The sequence below is a fragment of the Artemia sp. Qi Xiang Cuo genome, chromosome 12, assembly GCF_049724085.1.
Source record: "Artemia sp. Qi Xiang Cuo chromosome 12, ASM4972408v1, whole genome shotgun sequence".
Classification (NCBI taxonomy): Eukaryota; Metazoa; Arthropoda; class Branchiopoda; order Anostraca; family Artemiidae; genus Artemia; species Artemia sp. Qi Xiang Cuo.
In genome coordinates, this window is record NC_142805.1 from 10,350,782 (window position 1) to 10,370,393 (window position 19,612).

At 35.4% G+C, this 19,612-nt stretch overlaps 1 protein-coding gene across 3 annotated transcripts in view; it reads right to left on the reverse strand.

The window, feature by feature from the left end:
- The window catches only part of zormin (spectrin and immunoglobulin domain-containing protein zormin), a 168,240-nt gene that overhangs the window by 53,126 nt on the left and 95,502 nt on the right, over nt 1–19,612 (reverse strand). The gene's annotated exons all lie outside the window — the stretch shown is intronic.

The window sequence follows — 19,612 nt, forward strand, 5'->3', positions numbered from 1 at the left end:
GATAGGCTACTACGTTACTACTGAAGCCCAAGGATGGCTTAGCTTCAATAACCAATCACCATAAATAAATGCTTGTTTTTATACTTAGATAACGGAGAGAGCAATTATATACTTTTTCATATTCAACAGCCGTCATCAGCAAAATACAATATAAAAAAAACAAAAAAACAAGCTTCCTAAAAAAAACTACATTAAAGAAAATCATGAAATAGATATCTTTAAAAGAGTCAAGGATTGCTCACATTAATTAGGTTTAGCCAAAACTGAAAAATTGTTTCAATTTTTAATCAATCTGGGTAGATTGAAAGAATCAATCTTTTGTTTTTTCATTCTTGGCTGAACCTACGTGAGGAGAGGAAGCCTAGACTCTTTTAAAGAAATTTATTTCATGATTTTAGTCAAAAATTTGTTTGGTCGATGTGATTTTTTGAGTAATTTGTTTTATTTTTATTTGTTTTATATTGTATTTCGCTGAAGATGGCTGTTGAATATATATTCGAACAAATTGTACTACCATGTTATTCACTGTATCCACACATTTCCTAATTATCTTTTATTTTTTGTACGATGGAGGCAGTGTGGTCTTCATCAGTATTTACGCAAAAAAATATTTTCTTCCCCGTACGAGATCTTTAATTATCTGAATTTTAGCAAGTACTTTCCTACAAAAATGTGTCTGGGGGGGGGATTAGATTCATTTTACAGATAGGAAAACTACCTGAAGGATTCGCCACAAACTACAGGTCGTTTTTCTGATCTGTCAAAGATGACAGTACTATGGGGAGCGACAGTTAAACAAGAAGGACAGATTCAGGGGATTCGGATATCAATTCATCCGCAGTTAGTATCTAACAAGCCAGGCAAGAGACATGAAGTTATAAGCACTTCTCTGAATGAGATCCCACCCAAAATTACACTAAGCATCGACACTGGAGATTGTGGCTATTCCCAAGGATCCATCTTATCTGATTTAACTATGTCATAAATATTTATTATGGTTGGTGTGAAATACATTTTATGTTTGAATGTATAACATCATTCAACTCGAGAAATTTAGAGCAGGATACGTAATTAGCGCTGCAGTCGCGCTTAATTTTGATTAAATAAAAAAAAACAAGTTTTTTTTAACTGAAAGTAAGGAACGGCGTTAAAACTTAAAACGTACAGAAATTAGTCCGTATATGAAAGGGTGCTGTCCCCTCCTCAACACCTCGCTCTTTACGCTAAAGTTTTTTATTGTTTAAAAAAAATAGAGTTGTGAGAAAGCCAAACTTCATCGTAAAGAGCGAGACGTTGAGGAGGAGACAGCCCCTTTCATATACAGAATAATTTATGTTCGTTTTAAGTTTTAACGTCGTTCCTTGCTTTCAGTTAAAAAAACTTGTTTTTTTATTTAATTTTTGAACGTTTTTGAATTAATGCAGGTTTTGATTTTGGGTCACCGTAAGTAGTAAGCGCCTAATGCATTGAAAATATACATTGAATTACACGTTGATATGTGTGTGTATTTTCAAGTAATTGGGGTTACCAGGGTCATTTGCCTATTACAATGAACTCTACATGGCTTGATAGACATGTTTTCTATTATGACATTGATTTTTTGTGTGTCAGTCGATTAGAGAAAGTTGGTGGTTAGTCCAATATAATAACTTGATTGGTCAGTTTTCTAAAAAACCTCGCCAAGCTATAATGTACTCAATTAAAAAAAAAAAACCGTTGTTATTGCGAGAGGCTTAATCAATTTACATCTTAGAGTTAACTGGGCGTAGGCACTAAAGAAGCATTTGAAGGTGGAGAAAAAAAGGGGTAATTAGTGATTGGATAATTTTAACAGGAAATGACTGAAAAGTGTTTTAGAGGAGATGGGATGAATGTGTACTGTATAATAGACAAGTGATGATTTGCACAGTGTTGTCAATTTTAAATAGTTTAGAAATAAGAAAAATTAACAAGAAATGGCTGAAAAGTGTTTTGAGGGAGTTGAGTTGCACGAGGCTTCAGTTACATACGGATTCAGTTACACTGTGAGTAGTTAAATGGGGTCGAGTAGCACGGTGGTTTAGTTGTACTGGGTTTCGGTTATACCGGGGTTCTGTTACTGGGGGGGTACAGGTGGTGGGGGTGTCGGTTAGTCCGGGGTTCAGTGCCAGGGGGGGGTCAGTTCTTTTTTCTGATTTTGTGTGTTTTCGCAAGAAAATAACTGGTACTTTAGCAAACTTAGCCATAGCTACCTGAAACTCTGCAGAAATTTCTTCATTTTTAATCTAATTGCATAGGTACTAATGGAACATTGAACATTTTTTCTGATTTTGTGTGACCACCCGGCGCCCCAAAGACTCCTGAGCCTCCATTATAATACTTTTTAAGGCTTTATTATATCTTTTCAGAACAAATTATTATTTTAGGGAATTATTTCGGTGAAACAGTTAGAGACATTTTGAAAGATGATTTTAGAGGAGGATTTGAAGGTGAAACTCTGTGGTCGTTATAATACACAAGATCCATTTGAACGGTGTTGTGAGGTCCCTTACCACAACCCCAAAGGGCTCCAATCACCCCACCCCCACCCCGAAGGAAGCCCCCGGACAGCAAAGGTTCTCTGGACCCTCAAAGGACCCCCGGCGCCCTGATGGCTCCTGAGTCCCCCATTATAATACTTTTTAAGGCTTTATTATATCTTTTCAGAACAAATTATTATTTTAGGGAATTATTTCGGTGAAACAGTTAGAGACATTTTAAGAGATGATTTTACAAGAGGACTTGAGGGTGAAACTCTGTGGTCGTTATAATACACACGTTCCATTTAAACGGTGTTGTGAGGTCCCTTACCAGAACCCCAAAGGGCTCCGATCCCCCCACCCCACCTCCCAAGGAAGCTCCAGACAGCAAAGGTTCTCTGGACCCCCAAAGGCCCCCCCGTGCCCCGATCCCTCCAGAGTCCCCCATTATAATACTTATTAAGGCTTTATTATATCTTTTCAGAACAAATTATTATTTTAGGGAATTACTTCGGTGAAACAGTTAGAGACATTTTAAGAGGATTGTGAGGTCCCTTACCACAACCCCAAAGGGCTCCGACACCCCCACCCCCCACCCTAACCCCGAAGGAAGCCCCCTGACAGCAAAGGTTCTCGTGACCCTCACAGAATCCCCAGCGCCCCGATGCCTCCTGAGTCCCCCATTATAATACTTTTTAAGGGTTTATTATATCTTTTCAGAACAAATTATTATTTTAGAGAATTATTTTGGTTAAACAGTTAGAGACATTTTGAATGATGATTTTAGAAGAGGATTTGAGGGTGAAACTCTGTGGTCGTTATAATACACAAGTTCCATTTGAACGGTGTTGTGAGGTCCCTTACCACAACCCCAAAGGGCTCCGACCCCCCCACCCCAACCCCGAAGGAAGCCCCCGGACAGCAAAGGTTCTCTGGACCCCCAAGGACCCCTGGCGCCCCGATGCCTCCTGAGTCCCCCATTATAATACTTTTTAAGGCTTTATTATATCTTTTCAGAACAAATTATTATTTTAGGGAATTATTTCAGTGAAACAGTTAGAGACATTTTAAGAGATGATTTTAGAAGAGGACTTGAGGGTGAAACTCTGTGGTCGTTATAAAACACAAGTTCCATTTGAACAGTTTTGTGAGGTCCCCTTACCACAACCCCAAAGGGCGCCGAGCCCCCCCCCCACCCCCCAAGGAACCCCCCCCCCCCGTTCCTCAAAGGTTCTCTGGACTCCCAAAGGGCCCCCGGCGCCCCAATGGCTCCTGAGTCCCCCATTATAAAACTTTTTAAGGCTTTATTATATCTTTTCGTTTAGGGAATTATTTCGGTGAAACAGTTAGAGACATTTTAAGAGATGATTTTAGAAGAGGACCTGAGGGTGAAACTCTGTGGTCGTTATAGAATAAATATCTTCATTTTTAATCTAATTGCGTAGGTACTAAAGGAACATTGAACATTTTTTCTGATTTTGTGTGACCACCTGGCGCCCAAAGACTCCTGAGCCTCCATTATAATACTTTTTAAGGCTTTATTATATCTTTTCAGAAAAAATTATTATTTTAGGGAATTATTTCGGTGAAACAGTTAGAGACATTTTAAAAGATGATTTTAGAGGAGGATTTGAAGGTGAAACTCTGTGGTCGTTATAATACACAAGTTCCATTTGAACGGTGTTGTGAGGTCCCTTACCACAACTCCAAAGGGCTCCGATGCCCCCCCCCCCACCCCCAAGGAAGCCCCCGGACATTAAAGGTTCTCTGGACCCCCAAAGGACCCCAGGCACCCCGATGCCTCCTGAGTCCCCCATTATAATACTTTTTAAGGCTTTATTATATCTTTTCAGAACAAATTATTATTTTAGGGAATTATTTCGGTGAAACAGTTAGAGACATTTTAAGAGGCTTGTGAGGTCCCTTACCACAACCCCAAAGGGCTCCGACCCCCCCCCCCCACCCCAACCCCGAAGGAAGCCCCCGGACAGCAAAGGCTCTCTGGACCCCCAAAGGACCCCCGGCACCCAAATGCCGCCTGAGTCCCCCATTATAAGACTTTTTAAGGCTTTATTATATTTTTTCAGAACAAATTATTATTTTATGCAATTATTTCGGTGAAACAGTTAGAGACATTTTAAGTGATGATTTTAGAAGAGGACTTGAGGGCGAAACTCTGTGGTCGTTATAATACACACGTTCCATTTGAAAAGTGTTGTGAGGTCCCTTACCAGAACTCAAAAGGCATCCGATCCCCCCACCCCAACCCCGAAGGAAGCCCCCCGACCTCAAAGGGTCTCTGGACCCCCAAAGGACCCCCCGCGCCCCGATGCCGCCGGAGTCCCCCCTTATAATACTTTTTAGGGCTTTATTATATCTTTTCAGGACAAATTATTATTTTAGGGAATTATTTCAGTGAAACAGTTAGAGACATTTTAAGAGATGATTTTAGAAGAGGACTTGAGGGTGAAACTCTGTGGTCGTTATAATACACAAGTTCCATTTGAACAGTGTTGTGAGGTCCCCTTAACACAACCCCAAAAGGCTCCGCTCCCCCACCTCACCCCCCAAAGAACCCCCCCCCCCGGTCCTCAAAGGGTCTCTGGACTCCCAAAGGGCCCCCGGCGCCCCAATGGCTCCTGAGTCCCCCATTATAATACTTTTTAAGGCTTTATTATATCTTTTCGTTTAGGGATTTATTTCGGTGAAACAGTTAGAGACATTTTAAGAGATGATTTTAGAAGAGGACCTGAGGGTGAAACTCTGTGGTCGTTATAGAATAAATATCTTCATTTTTAATCTAATTGCGTAGGTACTAAAGGAACATTGAACATTTTTTCTGATTTTTTGTGACCACCCGGCGTCCAAAGACTCCTGAGCCTCCATTATAATACTTTTTAAGGTTTTATTATATCTTTTCAGAATAAATTATTATTTTAGGGAATTATTTCGGTGAAACAGTTAGAGACATTTTGAATGATTATTTTAGAAGATGATTTGAGGATGAAACTCTGTGGTCGTTACAATACACAAGTTCCATTTGAATAGTGTTGTGAGGTCCCTTACCCCAACCCCAAAGGGCTCCGATCCCCCCACACCAACCCCGAAGGAAGCCCCCGGTCCTCCAAGGTTCTCTACGCTCCCCAAGGGGCCCCCGGCGCCCCACAGACTCCCGAGCCTCCATTATAATACTTTTTAAGGTTTTATTATATATTTTCAGAAAAAATTATTATTTTAGGGAATTATTTTGGTGAAACAGGCCCTCAGAGGTGTTTTTTGTCTGAAACCTATAGTTTGGGATGAATACTTTGCTATTTCAAGATTTTCTGAGCTAAGGTTTCTTAGTATTTCATAGGTGTGTGTTGTCTGAAACTTATGATTTGAAGTATGTAATTTACTATTTCCGAATTTCCATAACCAGATTTCTTAGTCTTTCGTAGGTATGTGGTGTCTGAAACCTATGATTCGGGATGTGTGGGTTGCTATTTTTTGACTTTTCTGAGCTGGATTTCTTAGCCTTTCGTAGGTGTGTGTTGACTGAAACCTATGATTTGGGAATGAGTGGTTTGCTATTTTTGACTTTTCTGAGTTAGATTTCTTAGCATTTCATAGGTGTGTGCCTTCAGAAAATTATGATTTGGGAGGTGTAGTTTGCTTTTTGGACTTTTGAGAGCTAGGATTCTTAGTCCCTCATATATCTTCGTTTTCTGAAACTTCTAGTTTGTGAACAGTAGTTGGAAATACCATACTCTTCTGAGCTAAAGTTTCTTAGTATTTTGTCGGTGATGATACCAAGTCTGTTTTAAGTTCGACAAGACAAAAAAAATTTTAAGTTCAGTTCTAATTTTTTAATAGAAGATAAGAAAAGTTATACTATGATTGTGATTATTTTCTATGAAGATAGAAAGTTTCACTTTAATTCTAAATTTTCTTAAATTCAGTTCCGACTTTTCTCAAAGAGATGAGAAAATTTAAAGTTCAATTCAAAATTTTCTCAACGAAGTCAAGGAAAGTTCAAGTTCTCTACTGAATTTTACCAAAGAACACAATTCAATTCTAATTTATCCAGGGAAAATAAAAATCTTCCACTTAAGTTCTTTATTTCACAAAGACATAAAGAAATTTAAAGTTCAATTCTAAATTTTTCAGTGGAAGATAGAAAAAGTAATACCATACTTGTGAATATTTTCACGGAAGATAAAAAGTTCTAGTTTAATTTTAAATTTTCTCAATGAAATGAAGAAAAGTTCAAGTTCCCTACTGAATTTTACCAAAGAACAAAATTCAAATATAATTTCTCCATAGAAAATAAAAATATTCCACATAATTTACTTATTTGAAAATGACATAAATAAATTTAAAGTTCAATTCTAAATTTTTCGGTGTAAAATAGAAGAAGTAATACCATACTTGTGAATATTTTCCCGGAAGATAAAAAGTTCTAGTTCAATTTTAAATTTTATCAACGAAGTGAAGAAGAATTCAAGTTCTCTTCTGAATTTTACCAAAGAACACAATTCAATTATAATTTCTCCAGATAAAATAAAAATCTTACGCTTCAGTTCATTATTTCACAAAGACATAATGAAATTCAAAGTTCGATTCTAAATTTTTCGGTTGGAGATAGAAAAAATAGAAACATAATTGTTAATATTTTCAAGGAAGATAAAAAGTTCTAGTTCAATTTAAAATTTTCTCAACGAAGTGAAGAAAAGTTCAAGTTCTCTTCTGAATTTTACCAAAGAACACAATTCAATTCTAATTTCACCAGAGAAAATAAAAATCTTCCACTTAAGTTCTTTATTTCACAAAGACATAAGGAAATTTAAAGTTCAATTCTAAATTTTTCGTTGGAAGATACAAAAAGTAATACCATACTTGTGAATATTTTCACGGAAGATAAAAAATTTCTAGTTCAATTTAAAATTTTCTCAACGAAGTGAAGAAAAGTTCAAGTTTTCTACTGAATTATACCACAGAACATAATTCAATTCTAATTTCTACAGAGAAAACAAAAATATTCCACCTAAGTTATTTATTTTACAAAGACTTAAATAAATGTATATTTCAATTCTAATTTTTTCGATGGAAGATAGAAAAATTAATACCAGTCTGGTGAATATTTTCAAAGAAGGTAAGAAGTTCTAGTTTAATTCAAAATTTTCTCAACGAGGTGAAGAAGAATTCAAGTTCTCTTCTGAATTTTACCAAAGAACACAATTCAATTCTAATTTCACCAGAGAAAATAAAAATCTTCCACCTAAGTTCTTTATTTAGCAAAGACATAAAGAAGTTTAAAGTTAAATTCTAAATTTTATGTGGAAGATAGAAAAAGTAATACCATACCTGTGAATATTTTCTCGAAGAGATGAAAAATTTAAAATACTGTTCCAAATTTTTCACAGAAGATAAAAAAGTTCAAGTTCTCTTCGGAATTTTACCAAAGAACACATTTCAATTCTAATTTCACCAAAGGAAATAAAAGTCTTACACTTAAGTTCTTTATTTCACAAAGACATAAAGAGATTTAAAGTTCAATTCTAAATTTTCAGTGGAAGATAGAAAAAGTAATACCATACTTGTGAGTATTTTCCCAGACGATAAAAAGTTCTAGTTCAATTTACAATTTTCTCAACTAAGTGAAGAAAAGTTCAATTTCTTTTCTGAACTTTACTAAAGCAAATTCTTTCTTGAACTCGCCTCCTGGGTAAATAAAAAAGACATTTCATTCAAGAAATTATGACAAATTCTAAGTAAGTAACAAACTGTTTCTTGAATCATCCTCTTGAATTCACAATACAGTTATTTCATTTAAGAAATTACGAAAAAATTTTAAGCAAATAGCAAACTCTTTCTTGAATACACCTCGTGGATACACAATGCAGAAATTTCATTTAAGAAATTATCAAAAATTGTAAGTAAGTAGCAAATTCTTTCTCGAATTCGCCTCCTGTATCAATAAAAATTCTCAGTAAGTAACAATTTTCTTTCTTGAAGTCAACTCTTGGATACACAATACGGAAATTTCATTCCGTATTTCACTTAGAGTGGCGCGCCACTCTAAGTGAACCTAGATCAACCCAACTTTTTGGATATCTCTCTCACTATGACTCTGTTTGTGTGTCGTGTCTGTGCGTGTCTCGTCTCTATGTGTGTGTCATCAAAGAAACGATACAGAGACGACACAAAGATGTCAGTTTTTTTTGCAATGTGTAGGAACCAGTGGGGAATCCCTGCTCGTTTGGAAAGGCGCCAAGGAAAGACAAGCCAATAGCATGTTGTTTCAAAACATGTTTAATCACGTGTAGAGGTCCCATAGAATGAAATTTTTGTATTGTGCATGTAAACGGTGAATTCAAGAATGAGTTTTTTACTTACTTAGAATTTTGTCATAATTTCTTGAATGAAATGTCTTTTTTTTTGTATCCAAGAGATGAAAATCAATAAAGAGTTTGTTACTTACTTTCCTTTTTTTTTAAATTTCTTGAATTAAATTTATACATCGTGTATCTAAGTCGTGAAAACAATAAAGCGTTGTGTATCCATGAGGTAACTTCAAGAAAGGATTTGTTACTTATTTAGAATTTTGTCATAATTTCTTGAATGAAATGACTTTTTTGTTTATCCAAGAGGCGAATTCAAGAAAGAATTTGCTACTTACTTACAATTTATGATAATTTCTTAAATGAAGTTTCTGCATTGTGTATCCAAGAGGTGACTTCAGGAAAGAGTTTGTTAATTGCTTATAATTTTTTCATAATTTATTGAATGAAATTTCCGTATTGTTTATCCAAGAGTTGACTTTAAGAAAGAAATTGTTACTTACTGAGAATTTTTTCATAATTTCTTGAATTAAATTTCTACATCTTGTATCTAAGTCGTGAAAACAATAATGAGTTTCTTACTTACTTGGAATTTTGTTATAATTTCTTGAATGAAATGTCTTTTTTTTATCCAGCAGGTGAATTAAATAAAGAATTTTCTACTTACTTACAATTTTTTCATAATTTCTTTAATGAAATTTCTGCATTGTGTATCCACAAGGTGACTTCAGGAAAGAGTTTATTACTTGCTTACAATTTCTTAAATGAAATTTCAGCATTATGTATCCATGAGGTAACTTCAAGAAAGACTTTGTTACTTACTTATAATTTTGTCATAATTTCTTGAATGAAATTTCTTTTTTATTGATCCAGGAGTTGAATTCGAGAATTAATTTGCTAATTACTTACAATTTTTTATAATTTCTTAAATGAAATTACTGCATTGTGTATCCACGAGGTGTATTCAAGAAAGAGTTTGTTACTTGCTTACAATTTTTTTGTAATTTCTTAAATGAAATAACTGTATTGTGCATTCAGGAGGAGGATTCAAGAAACAGTTTGTTACTTACTTAGAATTTGTCATAATTTCTTGAATGAAATGTCTTTTTTATTTATCCAGGAGGCGAGTTCAAGAAAGAATTTGCTTTAGTAAAGTTCAGAAGAGAACTTGAACTTTTCTTCACTTCATTGAGGAAATTGTAAATTGAACTAGAACTTTTTATCTTCCGTGAAAATATTCACAAGTATAGTATTACTTTTTCTATCTTCCACCGAAAAATTTAGAATTGAACGTTAAATTTCTTTATGTCTTTGTGAAATAAAGAACTTAAGTGGAAGATTTTTATTTTCTCTGGAGAAATTAGAATTGAAATGTGTTCTTTGGTAAAATTCCGAAGAGAACTTGAACTTTTTTATCTTCTGTGAAAAATTTGGAACAGTATTTCACTGAAATAATTCCCTAAAATAATAATTTTTTCTGAAAAGATATAATAAAGCCTTAAAAAGTATTATAATTGGGGACTCAGGAGGCATCGGGGCACCGGGGGTCCTTTGAGGGTTCGGAGAACCTTTGCTGTCCGGAGGCTTCCTTCGGGGTTGGGTTGGGGGGGTCGGAGCCCTTTGGGGTTGCGGTAAGGGACCTCACAACACCGTTCAAATGGAACTTGTGTATTATAACGACCACAGAGTTTCACCCTCAAGTCCTCTTCTAAAATCATCTATTAAAATGTCTCTAACTGTTTCACCGAAATAATTCCCTAAAATAATAATTTGTTCTGAAAAGATATAACAAAGCCTTAAAAAGTACTATAATGGGGGACTCAGGAGGCATCGGGGCGCCGGGGGTCCTTTGGGGGTCCAGAGAACCTTTGCTGTCCGGGAGCTTCCTTCGGGGTTGGGGGGGGGGGGTCAGAGCCCTTTGGGGTTGTGGTAAGGGACCTCACAATCCTCTTAAAATGTCTCTAACCGTTTTACCGAAATAATTCCTTAAAATAATAATTTGTTCTGAAAAGATATAATAAAGCCTTAAAAAGTATTATAATGGGGGACTCAGGAGGCATTGGGGTGCCGGGGGTCCTTTGGGGGTCCAGAGAACCTTTGATGTCCGGGGGCTTACTTCGGGGTTGGAGTGGGGGGATCGGAGCCCTTTGCGGTTGTGGTAAGGGACCTCACAACACCGTTCAAATGGAACTTGTGTATTATAACGACCACAGAGTTTCACCCTCAAGTCCTCTTCTAAAATCATCTCTTAAAATGTCTCTAACTGTTTCACCGAAATAATTCCCTAAAATAATAATTTGTTATGAAAAGATATAATAAAGCCTTAAAAAGTATTATAATGGGGGACTCAGGAGCCATCGGGGCGCCGGGGGTCCTTTGGGGGTCCAGATAGCCTTTGCGGTCCGGGGACTTCGTTCGGGGTGGGGGGGGGGGGATCGGAGCCCTTTGGGGTTGTGGTAAGGGACCTCACAACACCGTTCAAATGGAACTTGTGTATTATAACGACCACAGAGTTTCACCTTCAAATCCTCCTCTAAAATCATCTTTCAAAATTATTAATATCAATGATTAACTTTGGACATTTTGAATCTGTTCCATAAAATAGTTCACCATGTTCTCTCTTGATATTATAGCTATTTTATTCTCTTATTTTGTAATCATTAGAATAATCAATATTCAATTTTGAGTCATAAACAATTTTTACTGTTGTCTCATCAAAAGGCTCAATATGATTTTCGTCTTTGGTATTATTTGGTTCAATGACTGTTTTATCAATGGCAGTAACGTTTTCTGGTGCTTTGTTTTTCATCGATTCATCTTTATATTCCATAGTGATATTTTCTGACAATGCCCTTTTTATTTTTCTGGCAATTTCATTGTCTATTATCACATTATTTTTACACAGGTAACAGTTTCGACACGTAGATAAGATATGGTTTACAATATTAGTATAATAGCAGGCATTTCTTTTATTTATCTTTCGTCGTATGCTAATACCTGAAAGGTGACGATTGGATGTATCAGTAGGTAATGTGTTACCTGCAACAGTAGCAAGGAGTTGTCCTCTATCATCAACGATTATTTTTATGTTGGCATTCTATTTGAGTGCAATCATCTCTTGAGATCTCAATCTCACATAACCACCAACATAAAAGTGAAATTTTTTCGGTATTCCAAAGAAATTTAATTCTTTACTGTCATGACAATGCATACATACATTTCCAATAGTGCAACCACCTGTACTTGTTTCAAAGTTTAAATACTTCTCTTTGTAGGCATTCAGAGATATAATAACATTTTTATGTAGACAAAATTTATTAATAAGTTCAATATTCAATTTTTTTTTATAGGATATCACTAAGTTGTTTATGGGTCCATTGATCAAGATACGCAGATTTAATGAATGTACGCGATTAAATACTGTGAATAACTTGCTATAGAACACCAGTGGGAAAGTCACATCATGTATCTGAACAATCACAGAGCGCAATTGTTAGAACTGTAAGCATATTTTGACATTTTAAGTTATGTACAAAAAGAAAAAAATAAATAAAGTTGAAAAATTTCGAAGTTTTATAAAGGTTTGAATTAAACACTTTTAGGATATCGAGTGTATTTACTGAAAAGAAGAAAAACCACACGGAATCAGGCAACTGAGTCTCTCAAACCCCGTAAAGCTATTTTAAAAGATACAAAAACTACTTATTTAACACAAAAATTTTGTTTTTAATGACCACCAAGTAAATAAAAACCACACGGAATCAGGCAACTGAGTCTCTCAATCCCCGTAAAGCTCTTTTAAAAGATACAAAAACTACTTATTTAACAAAAAAATTTCGTTTTTAATGACCGCCAAGTAAAGAAAAACCACACGGAATTAGGCAACTGAGTCTCTCAAACCCTGTAAAGCTCTTTTAAAAGATACAAAAACTACTTATTTAACACAAAAATTTCTTTTTTAATTACCACAAAGTAAAGAAAAACCACACGGAATCAGGCAACTGAGTCTCTCAAACCCCTTAAAGCTCTTTTAAAAGATACAAAAACTACTTATTTAACAGAAAAATTTCATTTTAATGACAAACAAGTAAAGAAAAACCACACGGAAATAGGCAACTGAGTCTCTCAATCCCATTACAGATATTATAAAATATAAAAAAACTACTTATTGAAAAAAAAAATTTCGTTTTTAATGACCACCAAGTAAAGAAAAACCACCCGGAATCCGGCTACTGAGTCTCTCAATCCCCATAAAGCTTTTTTAAAATATAAAAAAACTACTTATTTCACAAAAAAATTTCTTTTTTAATGACCACAAAGTAAAGAAAAACCATACGTAATTAGTCAACTGAGTCTCTAAATCCCCTTAAATATCTTTTAAAATATAAAAAAACTACTTATTTAACACAAAAATTTCTTTTTTAATGAACACCAAGTAAAGAAAAACCATATGGAATCAGGCAACTGAGTCTCTCAAACCCATTAAAGCTCTTTTAAAAAATACAAAAACTAGTTTTTTAACAGAAAAATTTCTTTTTTAATGACTACCAAGTAAGGAAAAATCACACGGAATTGGGCAACTGAGTCTCTCAATCCCCGTAAAGCTCTTTTAAAAGATACAAAAACTAATTATTTAACACAAAAATTTGTTTTTAATTACCACCAAGTAAAGAAAAACCACACGGATTTATTCATCTTAGTCTCTAAATCAACTTAAAGCTATTTTAATATATACAAAAACTAATGATTTAACACAAAAATTTCTTTTTTTACCAGTATTAATTAAAGAAAAATCACCCTGAATCGAGCAACTGAGTATCTCCAACCTTTCCATGTTATTATAAAAGCTAGAACCCCTACTGATTTAACCCACTATGATCGATGTTAAATAACCCAAAGAACAGCAACATCAAACCGAATCCGGAACCTGATCTTATCAAACCCCTGCGCGCGCAATTTTAAGATACACACACGGACGATATAACAAAAAATCTTCGTTTTTAACTTCTACTACATAAAGAAAAATCACAAGGAATCAGGCACCTTATTCTCTCAATACCTGTAAATCTCTTTTAAAAGATACAAAAAATAATTAGATAACACACAAATTTCGTTTTTAATGACCACAAAGTAAAGAAAAACCACACGGAATTAGGCAACTGAGTCTCTCAAACCCTGTAAAGCTCTTTTAAAAGATACAACAAATCACCACCAAGTAAAGAAAAAACTACACGGAATCAAGCAACTGATTCTCTCAACCCCTTCAAATCTCTTTTAAAAGATACAAAAAAACTAATGATTCAACACAAAAATTCTGTTTTTAATCACCACCAAGAAATGAAAAACAACACGGAATTAGGCAACTGAGTCTCTCAGTACCAGTAAAGCTTTTTTAAAAGATAAAAAAAATAATTATTTAACACAAAAATTTCGTTATTAATTAGTACCATGATAAGTCACATCACAAGGTTATAGGCAACTGATTATAAATAACCAAGTTATGCTCTATTAATATATACGAAAACTAATGATATAACACAAAAATATCATTTTCAATGGCTATCAAGAAAAGAAAACTTATACTGACTCAAGCAACTGAGTCTCTCAAACCCCTTAAAGCTCTTTGAAAACTGTGACAAGCTCAACCACGACAAAGCACTACTCTCGTGGAACTCACTCCCCATTTAACTCCACCCCCGTGCAACTGAACTCCCCTTGTAACTGAACCCCTGTATAACCGAAACCCCCGTGTAACTGTACCCCCTTTAACTGAACTCTCATGCAACTCAACCCTCCATGCAAGCCATCTCCCTCAAAACACTTTTCAGTCATTTTCTCGTTAAATTGACAATACGCTCCAAAACATCACTTGTGTATTATACTGTACATAATCATGGCATCTCCTCCAATTCACAAATCCCATTACCCCTTTTTTGCAAAGGTTAATCAAACATCTCCGATTGTAAAAGCATTAAAAAATTTTCCACTCACTAATTACCCCTTTTTTTGCAAATGCTAAACAAGAAAAAAAACTGTCTGCTTTTCAAAAACTTGTCCGTTAAAACTCGAAACAAGACGCGCTGGTTTTATAATACAGGTTTAATTAATTGCGTAAATCTCTTGGCAAAGAGTGTAATGACCTGTAGAATAGAATTACCAGAAAAACCTGTTTGGTACGGAGGGGCCATAGAATCCAGACGAGAGATACTACTCGTGTAATTCAATGTATATTTTCAATGCATTAGGCGCTTACTACTACCGTACATGAATAATTGACACAAAATTTGCATATTAATTTTACTTTTATTTGGTTAAATGGCTTTCTCGAAACTTGTTTAATTTTATTTACGAGCGTTTTTATTAGTAATAAATATACGTAAATTACGAATTAAATTACGTAACAAACTTCTTTATTCATATATTTTTAATATGTATATTAGGGGGCTTGCCTACTAGTCAATACCTCGCTCTTTAAGCTAAAGTTCGAATTTTGTTCCAATTCTTCAAAAATAACCTCTTAATCACAAAGGCCGTTATTTAGAATAAATAGCTCTTATGAAAGTACTAAAAAATTGTTGGCTTAATGAGCGAGGTTTTGACTAGGGGGTGAACCCAATCATACACGTAATATTTTCTGTTCCTTTTAAGTTTTGATGTTACTCCTTATTTTCAGTTGGAAAACTCGTTTTCTTTTATATTTAATTTCTGATCTTTTTTTTTATTTAATGCTGGGAAATCCGGCACCCCCTTCATAGCAATGTCCCTCCCCCCATGAAAACTTCCTTCATGGAAAGATCCTCCAACATAACACCCAACCAACCCACCCCTCTACTACCAGAAAAAATCCCCCCTGAAAACGTCTGTATACTTCCTAATAACCATTACTATATTTTAACAGTGGGCAAAGTTCATAACTTTCAGCCCCCCCCCAGGGACTTTGGGGGATTAAGTCATCCTAATGGACATATTTATCATATTTTCAACCATGCTGAACAAAATGGCTATCTAAAAATTTTGATCAGGTGACTTTGGGAAAAAAATGAGCTTGGGAGGGGGCCTAGTTGCCCTCCATTTTTTTGGTCACTTAAAAAGGGCACTAGAACTTTTAATTTCTGATCCAATGAGTCCTCCTAAGATATTCTAGGACCACTGGGTCGATACGATCACCCCTGGTAAAAAAAAAACAAAAAAAAACACAAAAAAAAAAACACACAAAAACATAAACACGCATCCGTGACCTTTCTTCTGGCCAAAAATGCAAAATTCCATATTTTTGTAGATAGGAGCTTGAAACCTCTGCAGTAGGGTTCTCTGATACGCTGAATATGATGATGTGAGTTTCATCAAGGTTCTATAACTTTTAGGGGGTCTTTCCTCCTTTTTTCGAAAATCAGCCAAATTTTCTCAGGCGCTTAACTTTTGATGGGTAGGACCAAACTTGATGAAAATTATATATTTGAAATCAGCATTGAAATCTAATTATCTTGATGTATCTTTTGGTATCAAAAACCCGTTTTCTAGATATTCGGTTACCATTGAGCCGGGTCGCTCCTTACTTACAGTTCGTTACCACGAACTGTTTGATTGTATTCCCAAGTGAAACTGTAATATGTCTCATGACCCGTGCTCGTAAGAATAATGTACGACAATATACGAAATCTACGAACTGATACTTAAATATACGTAATATATGTAAATATACGAACTGATGTAATATGACCCGAGCATTACTCTTATGAACAGCAAGACTTTTGAAGTTGCATTTCAAACGTTTCACCTGGAAACTAGACCAGTAAAAGTTTTCACTCAGGGGTTTTAGAATGAGGATATTGTATATAATGCTACATTCTATAGCAATGCATACATTATTTATATTGCACATCAACATTTAAAGAAAAGAAGGGTGGGGCTATTTGAAGCTAAAAAAGAAAATTCTCAAGGCAAATTTTCCAAACTTAAATGAAATTTCCCTCAGGTCAATCAGGAAGGGTAGGTGAATTCAACCACTAATTTGCCTTCCTTTGAAGAAATATATTAGGTTTGATCAGCACACGGGAGGCAGCCGCTCTGCTATTATTGTCGAAAAAATTATATTGTAAAATGAAATATTATATTATATTCGTGATTATAGAGAGGGAGAGGAAAATAGGTGCTTTACTTCAAAGATCATGATTGGTTCCACCAAATGGTCCAAGAATGATCCGAAGATTAGCCCTAAGATTAAGTGGAAAAATATTATCTGAAGATTCATGCTTTCGATATTTCAGACCCAAAGGGATTTTTTCAGCGGTGACCCGTTTTCTAGATTGGTCAAATCGGGAAACTAAAATAACTGATAAAACCGTGGAAAATTGAGACAGGGTTCATTCAAATGGATTTAGTATCATTTGCCAATTTTGGCTAAATAAAAAAACAAGTTTTTTTAACTGAAAGTAAGGAACGACGTTAAAACTTAAAACGAACAGAAATTATTCCGTATATGAAAGGGGCTGTCCTCTCCTCAATGCCTCGCTCTTTGCGCTAAAATCTGACTCTGCCTCACAACTTTATTTTTTAAGACAATAAAAACTCTAGCGTAAAGAGTGAGGCTTTGAAGAGGGGACAGCCCCTTTCATATACGGAATAATTTTTTTTCGTTTTAAGTTTTAATGTCGCTCCTTACTTTCAGTTAAAAAAACCTTTTTTTTTTATTTAATTTCATCCCAAACAAGACAAGCATACTGTCAAGCCAACATTATGCGACAGTCATTCGGTTAAAAGTATCGAAAGTTCATTTAGAAGGCAATAGTCTCCAGGGATGAAATCTCAGAGGTAGTTAGTCCGGTTATTTGAAGCTAAGGTGGATCCAGAGCAAAAGAATTGGGGGGGGGGCAATGTGATAAGGGTGCCAATAATTGACAAGTTTATTTTTAATAACAATAAAAGAAGAGAAAAAATGAGGGCGCCAGAAAATCTTAGGGGGCCCAAGGTCCCTCCCCAGCTTCCTCGATCCACCCTTACTTAAATCTTAGGGTCACAAATCATAAAATGGTTTTCACGTGAAAGTAAAGAGCGGTGTAAAAACTTTAAGTGAACAGAGATCAATCTAGATTTGATGTTACCTTTGTCCTCTTAATCCGCTCCTTTGTAAACTAAATTTAAACTTGTGTATTGCTGAAAACTTATTATTATGTCAGACATATAAAGCCAGTTTCTCAGTTTGTAATTACAAATGTATGATTTACCCACCGGTTTTCAAATCATTTTAATTAAAAGCTAAACCGGTTTCGTTCTTACTGAAAACCCTCTCTGTTGAAGCAAAATGACTCAAATTTAAATGAATTAGAAACTAACCTGTCATAGAAGGATTGGAGTTTAAGCTTTTCTCATGGAAATATGTTCGCTTTATGATGTAACGTCACACTTTGTTTTCATGTAATAAAAACTTTGTTTTACTCAATCATAGGCAGCGCAATAGCGCTGCCTAAATAAAGAACGATGTTGGCACAATGTATTATTTATTTGTTTCTTTTTTTTTTAGACCAGGGCACTCCATATCGAAGGACTTGTCGTGGAAACTTTGAAAAGGGCTCAATCGATTTGAAGTAGGAAGGGCTTATGCCCTTTTTAATAGCTGAAAGTGATTGAAAGGCAACTAACACCCTTTCCGCGCCCACCATTTCCCCATACACATCCAATCGAAATTTGAGCCATTTGGTTCAACGTAGTTGAAAGATCTGGAAATTATGTGGGGGAGGACAATCAGCCCTCAGGGCAAGGGTTGTAACATATGCCCTAGTTGCATATAGGGCATATAAGGTGTTTATAGAACGCGTTGTCGTAGAAACTTCAAAAAGGACTCATTCAATTGGAAATTAAAAGAGCTAATGCCCTTTTGAATAGTCAAAAGTAATTTGAGGGCAACTAACCCCCCTCTTACGCCCACCATTTCTTCAAAACCATCCAATCAAAATTTTGAGATAGACATTTTGCTCAACGTAGTTGAAAGTTCTGGAAATTAGGTCTTTGAGGATGACAACCCTCCCCCCCCCCCCCGCCCACAGGGCAAGGGTTGTAAGCTATGCCCCGGGGGCAAATAAGGTTTACATAGAAAGCATTGTCGTATAAACTTCAAAAAGGCATAATTCGATTGGGAATTGAAAGGGCTAGTGCCTTTTTAATAGTGGTAAGTGATTGGAGGGCAACTAGCCACCCTCTCACGCCCAACGTTTCCCCAAACAAAAGCAATCAAAATTTTGAGATATCCATTTTGTTCAACGTAGTTGAAAGTTCTGGAAATTAGGTTTTTGAAGATGATAACCCCATCAGAGCCCTCAGAGCAAGGGTTTTAAGTTATGCCCTTTTGGACATAAGGTTTTTATAGAAAGCGTTGTCGTAGAAACTTTAAAAAGGGCTCATTTGACTGGTAATTGAAAGAGCTAGTGCCCTTTTTTACAGTCAAAGGTGATTGGAGAGTAACTAACCCCCCTCTCATGCCCACCATTTCTCCAAACACATCCAATCAAAATTTTGAAATAGCCATTTTGTTCGACGTTAGTTTAAAGTTCTGGAATTTATGTCTTTGAGGATGACAAACCCCCCACACGCCTAAGGGCAAAGGTTGTAAGTATTGCCTAAAGGTATATAAGGTTTTTATAGATAGCGTTATCGTAGAAACTTCAAAAATGGCTCATTCAATTGGAAATTGAAAGGGCTAGTGCCCTTTTTAATGGTTAAAAGTGATTGGACAGCAACTAACCCCTTTCTCACACCCACCATTTCCCCTAACACATCCAATAAAAATTTTGATAT